General features: G+C 42.7%; 1 protein-coding gene across 1 annotated transcript in view; it reads right to left on the bottom strand.

Moving 5' to 3' along the window:
• Window positions 1-3,716, bottom strand: part of LOC112574293 — a 47,653-nt gene extending 43,937 nt beyond the window's left edge. The window contains exon 1 of the mRNA XM_025255280.1: window positions 2,669-3,716. The gene's annotated coding sequence lies outside the window, so the exon portion shown is untranslated. The remainder of the gene's footprint in view (window positions 1-2,668) is intronic.
• Between the last annotated feature and the right edge of the window lie 10,728 nt (window positions 3,717-14,444).

Here is a 14,444-nt window from a genome sequence, read left to right as displayed (position 1 = left end):
TTGTCTTCAGGACGTGTCTTTGAGACTGTGTGGACGCGAGCTGGGAACCGTGAACCCAACTGCTCTTGTCTTCTTGGAAAAAATAAATGAAGATAAGTCATTCGTGGAACCATGAGGTTCTTGCAATGTAACATTTCGTAAGACTTTATTTTTGTTTCCATACGAGACCATCAGACAGCTGAAATCGGATGTACGGGAAAGGCAGGCCTTCTAATATTTAATGAAGGCCGGCTAGGAGTTTATTCTCAATTTTTGAGGACATATTAGAACAATTGTTGACCTCATCCATCATGTTCACAGTATCTGACGCAACATCTTGACAAAAATAATGCAAGAGAATGCCTGTCTCGATTTCTAACTCACTAACTCATAGAAGCTTTCTTGTTCCAATAAGTGAGGTCCGTAGATGTCTTTTTGCGCAAAATCTTCCTGGATACACTGAGCGTTGTCTAGGAAACCATGGGAGAGAAGAATAGCCCGGATTATCTTCCGTTGGCTGCGGCTCAGTGGTCAAGGGCTGGAGAAGGAAGGCAGAGAGGGATGGGAGAAGAGCAGACTTGTCTGATTAAGACGCCAGTCCCAAGCAGCCTTTGAAGCAGGCCTCAGATGGACCCGTAATTAAACGGACCTCTAGTAAGACAGCCTCGTAATTAAATGTGGAAATTTTGGGTTGATCATTTAGTCAGTCGATCTACCATTTAACTAGTTTTCTTGGTCACTCAGTCAGTTTCCAGATTTCTTTGTCGCGGACAAGAATTTATTTGGATTTAGTTGTAAGGGATTCAGCAATAATTCGGTTGCTTGGCTGTTATCTGTCAAGCGCGTTAACAACAAACTCTCGGTGTAGATGAAAATGTCCAAGAGAAATTTGTATTCCACAGTAACTTCGGAAATGACCAACTCAGAGTCCGGCACGAATTAGCGACAAGATACGATGCAGACGGAGATTAGCTTGCAGCCACATAACAACACAATAATAGCCTCAGACACTAACAGAGAATTACCACCGTGGTAAGGATACACCGACAGTGATCGTACAGAGGTGCTTTAGCGATTTTTTCTGGCTGGACTGCGATGCAGACAGGGGATCTCAGTGACCTCTCTTGATTAGGTCAATTAGTGACACGGCGGAAACGAAGTTATCCACTAACCGATCGTTTGATCTGTCTCTGGTGTCGACTCGCTAACCTGAATACAAACCCCTGAACTGGAGTTAAATTGCGGGTTTATTAGCATTTGCAGGCTATAACCTTGATTTTTTTAAACTTTCTTCGATAAATATTACATGCTTTGGTGGTTTGTTTCTTTCCCACCAAATTCACCTCCATCATCACCATACCATTTTTTTTATCTTATCACATTAACACCTGAGTCATAGAAATCTCACCTTGGAGATCACGCCTATACAAAGAAAGTCTTACATAAGTAAAGATCTCACACTCACGTGTGATGGTCGTACCAAAATGACAACACCTACCCCAGACCCTCCTTAATTAACTCGACTGTACATTTTGCAGCTGGACAGAACTGTATTCGTCTCAGCTGCAGCTGGTCTCTAGCAGACGACTACTGGAGGGAACTATTCGATTCTATAAGCCAGCGTCGCCACCTTGAGTTCGCTCGACAGAGATGTCGTGGAGGACGCCGGAGGGGAGGAACGGGGCTTGAGTGGGAGGATGGTTGGTGGGTCACACGCTTGGCTGGTTTGTGTAGTGCTTGTCGGGATCGCCGGATGCAATCTGCATGCTGGCAACACACTCTGCCAATCCTATTTGTGCTAGTGCAATCAGCCGGCTAATCGGGTTTCTTTTCGATATTTTGTATGTTCGTTGAGGGAGCTGTTCGATGTCACCTTGTCGCCCGAGTGTAAGAATATGATGGCGGGTGGACACGCGACGCCATTGTGGCGAACTTGTAAGGGTTGGAAGTGATGAATGTTTCCGGTGATACACGCCTGGCTAAAGGTGAGCACATGTGGACTTATCCACCTTTTATGACTGATGAATAACAGTAAGTTAAAAGATACGCATAGGTTCTACACATCCCATTACCCCTACCCTTCAAACACACACAGAAGCACAAATACAAACACAAACACAGAAATATTATTTTTCAGGGGTGGGTAGGTGTTTTGTGGGAATATTTCGATTTGGTAACGACACTTTGGTAGTATCGAGAATTAAATGACAACCTGGATAATCCTTTAAAAAAAACAGCAAAAGAATTAGAGGAGTGGTGAAATTATATATCACCCACAATCCTAAGCTCAAGATAAAGCTTCCACATCTGGATTTTTTTACTTTCTACTTTCCTGAATTACCTCATCAGAGGATTTTATCTTTGTGGCGCATTCTTTTGTTGGGTATCCTTTACAAACACCACAAAGAAGCGAGCGACAATGTAAGCTCAGAGAGTCCGAGTGGGATTGAAATTTCTCATCTGAGAAAAAAAGTAACAGCCGTCTCCATAGGTGAACAAACAGCCTGCTGGCATGCTAAAAAGCAATTTTTTTTTTCAAACAAGTATCAAAACGGCGAAGAAGGAATGCAGATAGACGGGAACTTCTACACCGGGTAGCTGGCGTAATCGATTGGAACAACGACATTTGGAGAGACTAGAATGTCCGTAGAACTCGCAGTGCATTAAAAAAAAATCTTCTGGCGCTTACCTGTTTGGCCTTGAGGAATCGAAGACGAAAGAAGCAGGCAAGATATCCCCAGGACTTGCTTATTTACGAGGCCATCTTCCTGGTTTTCATTGCACGGGTGTGTCTTATATTCTGAGATTAATGGAGTTGTTGCCTTTGAAGGCTACAAAACCGGCGAAGGAGATGCACCTTGTTTTGAACCCTGTTTCTGAAGTGTTGGTGACAGACTGCTGCCAACAATAGCCATCGATGTCTTAGTCGACAACACAGTACAGTAAAGTCCTTTCATTCAGAGTCCGCAGATGATGAAAATTGTCTCATCCACCGCTTTTCTTTATCTCTGCTGTTGTTATAACGACCAAAGGCTGTACTTCTTTAACCCTCTGAAATGTCTAACAGTTTTGTGTCACTTCCCGTCTCTCAATAACCAGGTTTCCACTTTTCGGACGTTTTCCACCTCTGTGACTCTCGGACGAAGCAGCACTTTAATCGGGGAGGACTGGCTTGCTTGAGGGGGGAGGAGAGACGAAGGTGGCTTCAACAGACTGTCCCTGGCTCCAATCACCATGAAACAACGCTCTTTGCCCGGTGAATGGGCGCTGAGGCGACCATTAACTCTCTCCGTGAAAAAGTCTCAGTTTGTGGTCCTCAGAAGACACGCGAATCCGCTGGAAGTACTCGTAAGTCTTTTGAAAGAGTTGGCGGCGCTGAAAAAGCTGTCTGAGAGCCAACGTGTGTCTCGCAAGAACCTCGCCGTTCTTATCGCTGCCATTTCCTTGAGAGTCACACTTGACGAAATAGAAGAAGAGAAAGTGACGGTGCCGGGCGCCAAATTACTGATCGAGCTTCAAAGTAGCCCTCCCCTTGCGACGGGCAACAATGAGCTGCGAACAGGAAGTCGGCCGGACGGGCCGCTCACCTCAAAGGGAAAACTTCGCTCGCTCTGTCTTGCGCAGGTTTTTGAACCAGATATGCTTGCAGTACGTCAAGCCCGATCGATGGATGCTGGAGCTGCTGCTGCTGCTGCTGGTGCTGGTGCTGCTGTTGTTGCGACGGCGGCGTCCAGCGGGCGTCACAGCATCGCAGCCGAGAAACAGAAATTTAATTCAATCTCGCGCACGCCCTCCTCTCGCACGTGTAAACCCTTTGCCATGGCCGACAGGTCGTCTGCTCTACTGGCCTGAGGACGAGCCAGTCTGCGAGCCGACTAACTGGACGCTGTACGGAAGGGAGGGGGGAACCAGTTTGGTCTGACGGTCCCCTCTCCCAGCCTCTGTTGACACTCCTTTATCATTCATCTTCAATGCCCCGATGTCGAGTACGGGATGGGATTATTACCCCACGGGTCATATTAGCAGGACCATCCTTTCTGTCTTCTTGTTTAATTTTTTTTCTTTTTTTTTTTTGTCTGGGGTATCATCGTTTCATAATTACCTTCTTGAGCACCCTTTATTTCTTGACATATTTTTAATTAATGTTTTATAATTCTTTGCTTAACTACCGATACTGCTAATAAATCCAATAAAAGCAGTTGACATATAAAAGGAAGATACGAAATAAAATACCAAACAACTTTGACCACAATATCCCCATCCCTCGACATCTGTACTGTCTTATTTCGCTGATTTGCAAGTAGAGGGAAGAAAATACTTGTCTGTTTTCTTTTTTTCTGCTGTGAAGCAAGATCGTCTAGCACAATAAATAGCCGCTTTTTAACCCAGTCTTCTCCGTTACGAGTATACAAGCCCAACTTCGCCGATCTGTCTCTCTATTTTGCACTCTAATTGGTTCCTGTGAAATAGTACCCGATTACAAACAGCTCTACCAGACTAGCCACGTTCTTATCTCTTTCTCTTTTTGGTACTGTATGGCATTTCCTGCAGGTAGTCTGACTGGCTGGTGCCTGAGATGGAGTCTGAATGGCTGGTGGCCAACAGATAATTTCTTCAGAAGTAATCCATACATGATTTGTTTCCATCCATGATTTGTTACAGACTGAAGGAAAGATGTTCTCTAATCGTTTTCACAATCGTTAAATCTTCTGTGACAAACATGTTCACCAGACGTCTATTCAGGATTCTCTAGTAGTTCCCTGTTGACTTGCTAATCCCAAATTTTCACTTTAGCCAATCTTTCCCAAAGCCAAGCAAACAAACTCGCTTTTGTTATGCTGTTCTTTAAAGAAGCAATGGAGCTTTCAACATTTTACCGCTGAAGAAAAAAAAACTCTATGGCACCCTGCACGTTTACAGGCAAATGGCTCGATTATTGCTCTTTGTAACACGAAACCTTTTTGGTGGTTGCGTGCATGTTGCTGGGTGGCTTGCATAGAAGTTCCAAAAAAATGTACACGAACCAATAGCATGAAACAGGAGATTTCCCTTTATATGGCGAAAATACAAAACCCATTATAATTTTACAGGATCCATTAGGCGACAAAGATTTTTACGGTTTTACACAATGAAGCAGAAGTGGTAGAGGCAGTGGAACTGCAAGTTTCTATGTTAGTTCAATCGCAGGACCCGATTCTCGGAAAATCGCTGGAAGAAAGGTGAGTGGACACTCGTCAGCCAACTGCGGTTTTGAGAATTCTGCGCAAGCGCGATTACAGAATACTTTGTTCCTGGTTATGCCAGCTTGATAGAAGAGTCTGAAAACCCGTTTCCTTGATCTGCTTTTGATGGTCTTCCACAAGCTTGCTATTAATGGACTGCTAACTTGCAGCAATGACAGGGAGAAAGGCATTCGAAGGCTCTATTCCTTAGCTCTTGAGTTGTGCTCATTGTCTCATTTTCTCACAACCTTTTACCATCCACTCCACTCCAGAACCTTTTATTTGTCGGCCTCGAGACATGAGGAGCGATGAAGGTGCCAGTGGCCGAAAGTGTGGACTGGAGACATCTGGCTACAAATGAGGTTCCTGCCTAATGATATACAATGGAACGACTCTTATTAAGCGGAATCGATGGACAAACCGTGAAACAACTGATTCCCGGGGTTCGTGCCATCATTGCTTGACTCATTGCTCTTCCCTTCAGCTGTTCCCGATGTAGCCACACCTCCAGCTTCCGTAACAAAGCCTCCCCTTTAGCGATTGCAGAAGACAAATCATCACTTCTGAAATCTATTGTTAAAAACCGTTTGCTGGAAGAAGCTCCTCCTAAGATGATGAAAGCTTTCGTCAATATTTGTCATTGTTTTTAACAAGCGATGTCCCCAAACACAACATGCCCCTCGTTTCCGTCAAGGTCTTCTTCCTCACTGAACAAAGACCGAGGCAATTAGTAAAGAATTATAAATAATATGGCTCCAATTTGTCGTATTTGCTTCACTAACACGTTCAGGAACTTGCTGTTAAAAGGATTTTTTTTAATTTTCTAATTACCTCGAAGAGACATTAGAAGCATGTCGACACGTGTTTCCATCGGATCTCTATGTAAGGGACCAAAGAAACCTCCGAAGACTTGTCCACTGACGACGCCATCTACATTGTCATGGACCAGTCGGTGTCAGACAATAATTAACCTTTTATGTGTTGTTTTAAATAAGAAGAGCTAGAGACTGTATTACCATAGGCAGGTATAAAGGGTTAAAGGCATTTTCAAGCTCGTAGTGACCAGTGTATTGGTTAAACGGACTGCATTTTTATAACATTGCAGTGATTGTACATTAAAGGAGTAAAAGAAGCGATTACCTATAGATGTCATTTAGTTCATTGGACCCTCTGAGACAATCTTTAAGCTGGGACCAAGCGTGCTTATAACTTTGATCACTTCAAGAGATGTAATCAGTTCATTGTCCTGAATTTTCTACCGTCTATCATTAATTTCTTCTGACTTGGACACTTACGTTGGTAGTATTCAAACTATTTGCACAGATCGAACTATTTCTTAGCAATCACCACCATCATTGCCAGCAACAGCAGCAGCAACACAAAAAATGTCATTTCTGAGACACCTAATTAACTGCATAGCCCTCGCTAAAATGGAGTTATCACAAAAATAAAAAAGTGATTATTTATAATAGCCTGAATATTACAGTTATGACATGAGCACAGCAGATTACTGAGCACAACTAAGATGCACTCCCAGCCACACCTCCTGATCTTCATTGTTCTGATTACGATGGCACTATAAACAACAACAATAACAACAAGAAAAAGTTGCATTATCTCAGCGAATTAATTTACCTGGCGGTAAAAAAAAATAAACTGGAAGGTCGTGGATAATGCATTTCTTTAGTTCAGTGTAACTAGCTCTGTCGTAAAATCTCTGCCATTAACCTACTGCCACACTTGCAGGCCGCTGAGCAGCTCTGACATCTGCACTAGTCATCCCAGAGACCTGGAGTCTCCTTGCATCCAGAAGTACAAAATGCATTTTCACATAAATGACATCAAGTATTAAAGGATCATTTTGAGATGGCTGAATAATGTGCTTTGCTAATCAAAGGATGGATTCACCTTCGAGAAGGCGTGTCCGCCGAGGGCGACCAGCTACGTCACTTAGTTCTGGCATCCTAAAAATGTTCTGGTCTTAATGCTATTTGGACAGAATCCCCCACCTCCTCTGTGTGATTGTGTATTTGGAGAAGCTGTTTTGTACCTGATGGTCTTTCTCTACTCTTTCCGACAAGTCACTGGGTGTAATAATATTATCGTTACAACATACAGCTGTAGTTACTGACAATTTTGCTTGTCTTTGCTTCATTTTTTAAATTTCTATCCGACAGTCCAAAACAGAATGGCCACGAAGAAATGAAAAGATAACTACGAAGTCAAAAGAGTGCACTTAGGTACGTTTCTCGTGCAGAACTGGCCGAGAATGATGTACCGACTGTCTGAATAATAAGCTGCAATGAGATCAATGATATCCTAGACAATGAAACGATAGTAGCACGAACTAATGTCCCTGGACTGCTGGTAGACGATTGTTTTCCAGTTAACTGCTAAACCGAGGCATTGGACATCACTTCGCAAGAGGCATACAGACATCAATCCATGATAGTAGTTACTAATTTCGTTTGCAGAATGAACTGTGCACCCAGTCCTTAGACAATAAACTTCTTATACTTAAAGATTTCCCTTTGTCAGAGCTATCCTCAACACTTAAAGACCTCTTGCCAGCAACATACGGAAGTTTTTCACTTGATTGGATTTTAAATCTGCAGCAGCTTAATTCGTTTTGCCGACTTCACGCTGCGAGGACTCGAGCTGTCACTTTTCGAATGAAGACCGATTTGGGGTAGAGGGAGGGAAATGTAAAAAGAGGTGCAATACTGTTTTCCACAAGTCTGTAATGAATCCAATCGGCTGTTTAAAGGCTTGAAACTTTTTCATAAAGCGGCCTCAAGAACGGATCAAAGGACTGGATGCCACGCGGCCTGAGTTAATAAAAGGAGGCTGACCACCGCTCTTGCCACCAGAGCTTCAGGTCTTGCCAGCAGCCTTGCCACTGCTTCTCAAACGCACGCGAATTAATTCTATTGCTCGTGTGTATGCGGGGATCCGGAGGTGATCATAAGATCAATAATGTGACGAGAAAAGCATTGGCACGGACATGAAACTGCCATCACTGTCTATTATTCAGCCTTACGAAGTTATTCTTCTGACTGTTGTGCAGCGGGCATTAGATCCAAGGGAAGTTATCCCCACATTATTCTCGTTACTAGTTGATTATTTCCCTTTGAAGAAGCGGATGCCAGGGATAACAAACCCTGAAATGCGCTAGAGGCAAGCATGATTGCTATGCTGTCAGAATACAAAATCGAGAATATTGTTAAACTCGATACGGCATCTGCTTCTGTTGTCAACTGCTTAAAGAAAACAGATATCGTCGAGGGCGAAAGCGGTGCAAGCCTAAAAGAACTCGCCAACGCAAAATGACCCCATGCAGCCAAAATTCAACCAACAATATAAGAGTTTCAGCTCACGTTCAACAACACAACGAAATGGTGACCATTTCTGTTTAAGCCAGTGCAATATAATTAGAATGTTCTAAACAAGGTTAGTGGGGTGGCTGCCTGGGAGAAAGACATGTTGACTAGCACGCTTGGGACTGGAAGCGATCACGGTGTCACAGAGGATGAATGTGTTGGACTCATGTCTTCTTCACCTGCTGACGTTCGTGTGGGAGCTCTGCCTGCATGCTTCTGCGTAAAACAACCGAGTGCAGTGCTTCTAATGTGCAATCACATTATGTTTTTTTTCCTTTTTTGAGAATGTAAGCTTCTAAAAACAGGAGAGGTCAACGAAGGTTTAGTGGACTGCCTCGACCTCTTTGGAAGATAACTCAAATGCCGTGGAGACAATGCGGAGTGTTTGGCTGGGAGAATGCGGTGCAGCGGTACTCAACGTACATGGCGGAGTAATCTTCTTCCAGTCACATGACCACAGAACTCTGTCTTGCACACGGCACGCTCCGCTCTTCTTCTTGGCCTCCACCGTTGACGACAATCAACAAGCTGAAAATAGTTGTTGTGGGTTTATACATGCAGCGGAGAACATCATTGTTTAGTTCGTGAATCTGACCTTGTCTCCACATACGATGTAGCAGATGACTACTCGGCATGTCACGTGCCATATGCATGTAGACCACATGCTACACTGCTGACAATCGCAGCAACAATTCAGCCTTAATTTGAATTTATGTAAAGATCACTGGTTGGGAAGGGGGAATTTATATGGCGAAGAGTTGGGTTAACACAATGAGCAGACACTCTATCAGTAAGAATAAACTGCATTTCAAAAAAGTAGGGGGGATTAATTATTTCCTTGCATAAGATGGAGTGGACCCACGTGATGAAGGACAGTGATTGACATACACGTTCAGAATACGGTACTAATACTTATATATCCAGATGATTGCTGAGCAACAGACAGGAGGCCTCGCCAAGAAAAAAATTCCGATTTTAAAAGTTTTAATGATTTTCGGTATTTTTTCTGTTTGCATTCCATTTTGAACTCTCTGCACGGGTTCATTAAGCAATGTGTCAACGTTTCAGGCTTTTTAATTGCAAAAGTCAAAGGTGACACATTCTGTGAATACCTTTCATAATTAGCGCATGCTTTCTGGCTCTTTCAGTGTGCGTGTGTCTTTATACTACCTGGTGTAAGCTCATATAAATTAAACGCTGTTTCATTTTAATTGTATTTATTTACTTATTTTTGAATCATTAAGTCAAATACGGAATACTGACTAAGCTCTCGTCAGGGTATCATGTGATTCGCATGCACGTGGCATGTGGCGCGGCGTCTAGTCATCCACTTCACTGTGTCGTCTGCATGTGGAGACAAGGTCGAACGGGGAAGAGTGGAGAGAAGGAAAACTTTTATCGCTGACTCATAGGAACAATAGTCGTCAACAGCGGAGGCACGTGCAGAGAATAGAACGCGCCGTGTGCAAAAGGTCGTCACCTCCACTAGATATGTGGAGGACAGTTTCACCGTAGTCCCTCAGTCGAGCACTCCACACACTGTCTCCGCGACATTGGAGTTATCTGAGAAGGTCGAGCCCATTGCACAACATCGTTGACTTCGGCTGTGGTCTAGGCTTCTAAACACTAAAAATAACAAAAAATATTTACAACCTATTTAACTCGGACATTAATATCGTCTTTTTTATTTACACTTTAAAAAATTCTGCACGCCTGTTTTAAGCATCCGTGCATGCATGGAGGTGTATGAGTGAGAGAGAGAGACCACCAGATTGGTGTAGAGTCCATTACCAAAGTGCTTGGATAGGTTTCTAGCTCCATGAGCCTTTTCTATGGCAGGTCTACATAACGCTGCATTCTTCCTGGCTCCAGGTGTGACTTCCAAAAATAAACAAAATTCGTAAGAAGCAGTTTACTTCAGATTTAAGTTACTGTCTTTCCAATCGATTAAGCACTGGATATGTTTCTGTTTCCTTTACATCCTTACAACCTCCTTTCACACACACAAATATCTAACATGTTACCAGGTGAATATATATGATGAGAGCTTGATGTCACGAAGCTTGCGAGAAAGCCTGTCCGCTGCAAGTAGACCAACAGTTCAAGGGTCCGACCTTTCATCTTTTACAAACGATAGACAAGATGTCATCGAGAAATGTGCGGAAATTAGATGGACTGCACTGACAACAGTTCCTGAAGGTCTTGTGTAAAAGCCTGTCTAGCTTCCATATCAACGTCCACACGTGAGGAGCCCAAAACATCCGTCTTTGGCGGGTTTTTTTTATTTCAAGAACCAAGCGTGACAACCAACATGTCTTCTACCCAGGCATTCCGCTAACCCTGGTAAGAAATTTATCTTCTTTCACAGCAGTGCCGGCTGTAATAAGTCCTACGCATATTTACCCCCGCCAGAAGCACTAAAGAAACTTTAGTATCTCTCCTCTCGCATACGGACGACGAATTGCAAACATAAAACTTTGACGATCCCCCTGCAGATGAAGATGAAGAAAAGTGTAAGTGTGGCGGTAAGTGCAGGGGGTTGAAGTTATTTACAGTTAAACTTTAGCAGCTGTGGGGACAGATGTCGATGTGTCAACGGCTGCAGGTGTCAGGTCTGTTCAACGTCCTGCAAGTGTCGAGGTAGGTTAATTGAATTGGTTTGAAGGCTGTAGGTTAATGAAAGTTAAAGTGAAGAAAATCAGTCTTTATATACGTTTGTTACCAGTCGCCAAGATAAGTTTGTTTCCCAGTTTGTTGCACTCATTTCGTTGCTTCGGGTTTAAAAATTAGTGACTTTTTGTGTCAGCTCCATTAGACCACGGACGTTAATACAAGTTTGTGATTAGACCGAGAGCTATACAATCTGTCGTGTGTCTGGGCTGCTGCATAGAAGGATGCTGTTTTGGTCAGTACAGGAAAACTGAACAAAAAAAAAACCACCATTGTCTACGTTAGAACAGGACATAGATTGTCGTTGGAAATTATAGGCTTGAAGAAAATAATGTAAAGATGGTTTTTGTTTCTTTGAATGAGATGTGCTGTGGAATATTGAACATTTGAAATTACATCTTTCGGAATGGCTCGAGAAGGGGTATGATGGTCAGTTTTGAAGAGAGAAATTGATGGGACAGAGGAGGCGTAAGTGTTAGAGTAAGAAACGAGGATAACTTGTGTCCGTTGTCACTTTGTCTCAGGTACTTGCCAGTGTGGAGTGGGCTGCACGGGGGCGACTAGCTGTAAGTGTCCTCGCAAGTGCTCCTGCAAGTGAAGCAAGTGAAACGATCTCAGTCCTTTGTGGATAATGTGGGTTGAGAGGGGGTTAAATTGATGATGATGTACCTCTAATAGTCATCTTGTCTATACTATTATTGACGCTGTAGTAATTATATAAGAAAATGCTAAGGGGCAACATCCTGTTTTAGTCTCATTCAGGTCTCCCAAATTTTCATGAACTGTTCTGAAAATATTCATTGCAAATAAAGAGATAAAAATTAATTCTCCTGTTGTGTGTACTTTGCTTAATGCGTATAGTAAATGTTATATAAGTCACCTAACATCTGGTAAGCGAGAATAGTTATTGAGTTTGGGTAGTCTGTGCCTATATATATAGCGGTGTAGGAACCGAATTGGGGGGGGGGGGACAGCTTCCCCCTCATAAAAGATATTGTGGAGGCAAGAATAAACAAAAAGTCAACAAAAAAAGGTTTTAAGTGCTTTTTATAGATGTTTTCTTGAGTCTGTGTTGACATTTGGATTTTTATGTTGGTATGGAGGATTGAGAGCTAGTAAATGGAATGTGTTAGATAGAGTTGTGCGTGTGAGTGGGAAGGTGATTGGGGAGAAGCAGGAGTGTCTGAGTGAGTTGTATGAGAGGCGAGTAGTACGGAAAGCGAGAGTGATTGCGAAAGATAGAACACATGTTTTAGCTCAATATTATAACCTTCTTCCGTCCAAGAGACGTTTTATTGTACCCAGAGCTTCCACTGCCCGTTCTCGGAAAAGTTTTATACACCAGTCTGTTGTCTTACTGAATAAGTGTTGGAAGGATTTGTGAGTGTGAGGGTGTGGGTGTGTGGTTTTGGGAATATAGTTTTAGTGTTGTTTCTTATTTAGTCGGGTATTTACATGGACTGTAGGTGTTTGTGTGAGATGATAGTTTGAGTGGAATTAAGTTGTTATTAAGTTTTTATTCTAAGTTTTATTATCAGCCAGTTGTTTTACCACGTCTTTTAATTTCTCCTAGTGAGATAATAAAGTTAAATTGAATTGAATGTCAACGTCGTTCAATGTCAGCATGAAGTTTTTTCCCCTCCCTCTCTCAAAGCCAAGCATCTTCATACGCCACTGATACATAGTCTCTCTATTGCTCGATATAAACCTTTCAATGGCTTTTTCATCTGGCGGAGGCCAGGCTAATAGTGGCTAAATGTAGCAGTGGTCGATAGGGCTAGAGAGAAGACCAAATCCAAAACAGCTTGTTGTGTCTATGTACTGTGCAGATGACCTTTTTCAGAAAGTAACTGAAACTGTTAAAAAAAAAAATAAAGAAAAAAAAACCCACTGCCGCTGAGTGCGGAATGTTTGACCGAATGGAAGCAGCGCGAGTGACTCCACATACAATGTAGCATGACTATATTCCGTTCCTCGTGTCTGGTATTTGTAAATCATGTACTAACTGTCTAGTGCCGAGACAGTCGCAGTACCACGTACTTGATGAGGATAATGATGACAATGATCGAGTATATCGAAGAAAAGCCCAAAGCGGCTTTCACGGCTTGAAAGAGGGAGAAAGAACCATACACACATACACGCGCTCGCGCGCGGAAAATGTTTCTCGTATAAAAGAGTCGGTTCGGGTAGGTAAAGATCAAAGCAAAATATATATAATATAATAAATAACACGACCTGATAATCTACTGTCAGCTTTCAGTAGACTCTTGAGATAGATGGTCATTTTCATGGTCAGGCGAAACAAATTCCTCACTTGCTGAATAATTTCACTAAACACAACTAATACTGTTAACTATTCACTAAGTCAATGCGCAATGTCGTAACCTTGTAAGCTTTTATGTCACATTTTAAGACATTTTTATATGAATCCTTTTTTTTATAATCATCAGTCTCTCTCTCATCCTCTCTCTCTCACATACACACATAATCACTACAACTCTGTGTGTGTGGGGGGGGGGGAGGGGACTGTAGGTTCGCTTGCCTGTGGATCTCTTCTTGCCACCTCATTCACACTTTAGACATGTGCTGTTTAAAATTTTCATTATTTTGATCTAATTAGTTTTGAGTCATGAAGTTAAAAATACGGAAGATTTGCTATGATTGCTTCGCTGTCCTCGGTGTAGCACGTGATGCACATGCACGTTGCGCGTGGGGTGGAGTCTAGTCATCCATTTTACTCTATGTGGAGACAAGGTCGACTGGAGAAGGACTTGAATCACTGAACAAGTGGGTGATAAACAATTATTTAAGTGTTCAACGTTATAGAGAGACAATAACTTGTGGGGTAAAGTCCATAACCCAGAAACTAAACAATAATGTTCTCCGCTGTGACCCACAATAACACGTTCATGGTCGTCGACAGCGGAGGCGAGCACGAAGTACGGAGCGTGACGTGTGCAAAACTGCGTCATCATTTGCTGTCATGTGATTAAAAAAAATCTCCGCAAGATATGTGGAGTACAGTTGCACCTTATTCCCTCAGCCGAGCACTCGACACTGCCTCCGCAGTATTTATCTAGAGAGGTCGAGTGGCTTTGCACAATGTCGTTGTTTATCTCTACTTTAGACCAAGTTTACATACACAAAGAAAAAAATATATAGACTGTCACCCAACAATGACTACTCATCGGCG

Source organism: Pomacea canaliculata, linkage group LG10 (genome assembly GCF_003073045.1).
Source record: "Pomacea canaliculata isolate SZHN2017 linkage group LG10, ASM307304v1, whole genome shotgun sequence".
Lineage (NCBI taxonomy): Eukaryota > Metazoa > Mollusca > Gastropoda > Architaenioglossa > Ampullariidae > Pomacea > Pomacea canaliculata.
The sequence above is the reverse complement of the archived record's forward strand: the minus strand, read 5'-3'. Positions and strand labels throughout refer to the sequence as shown.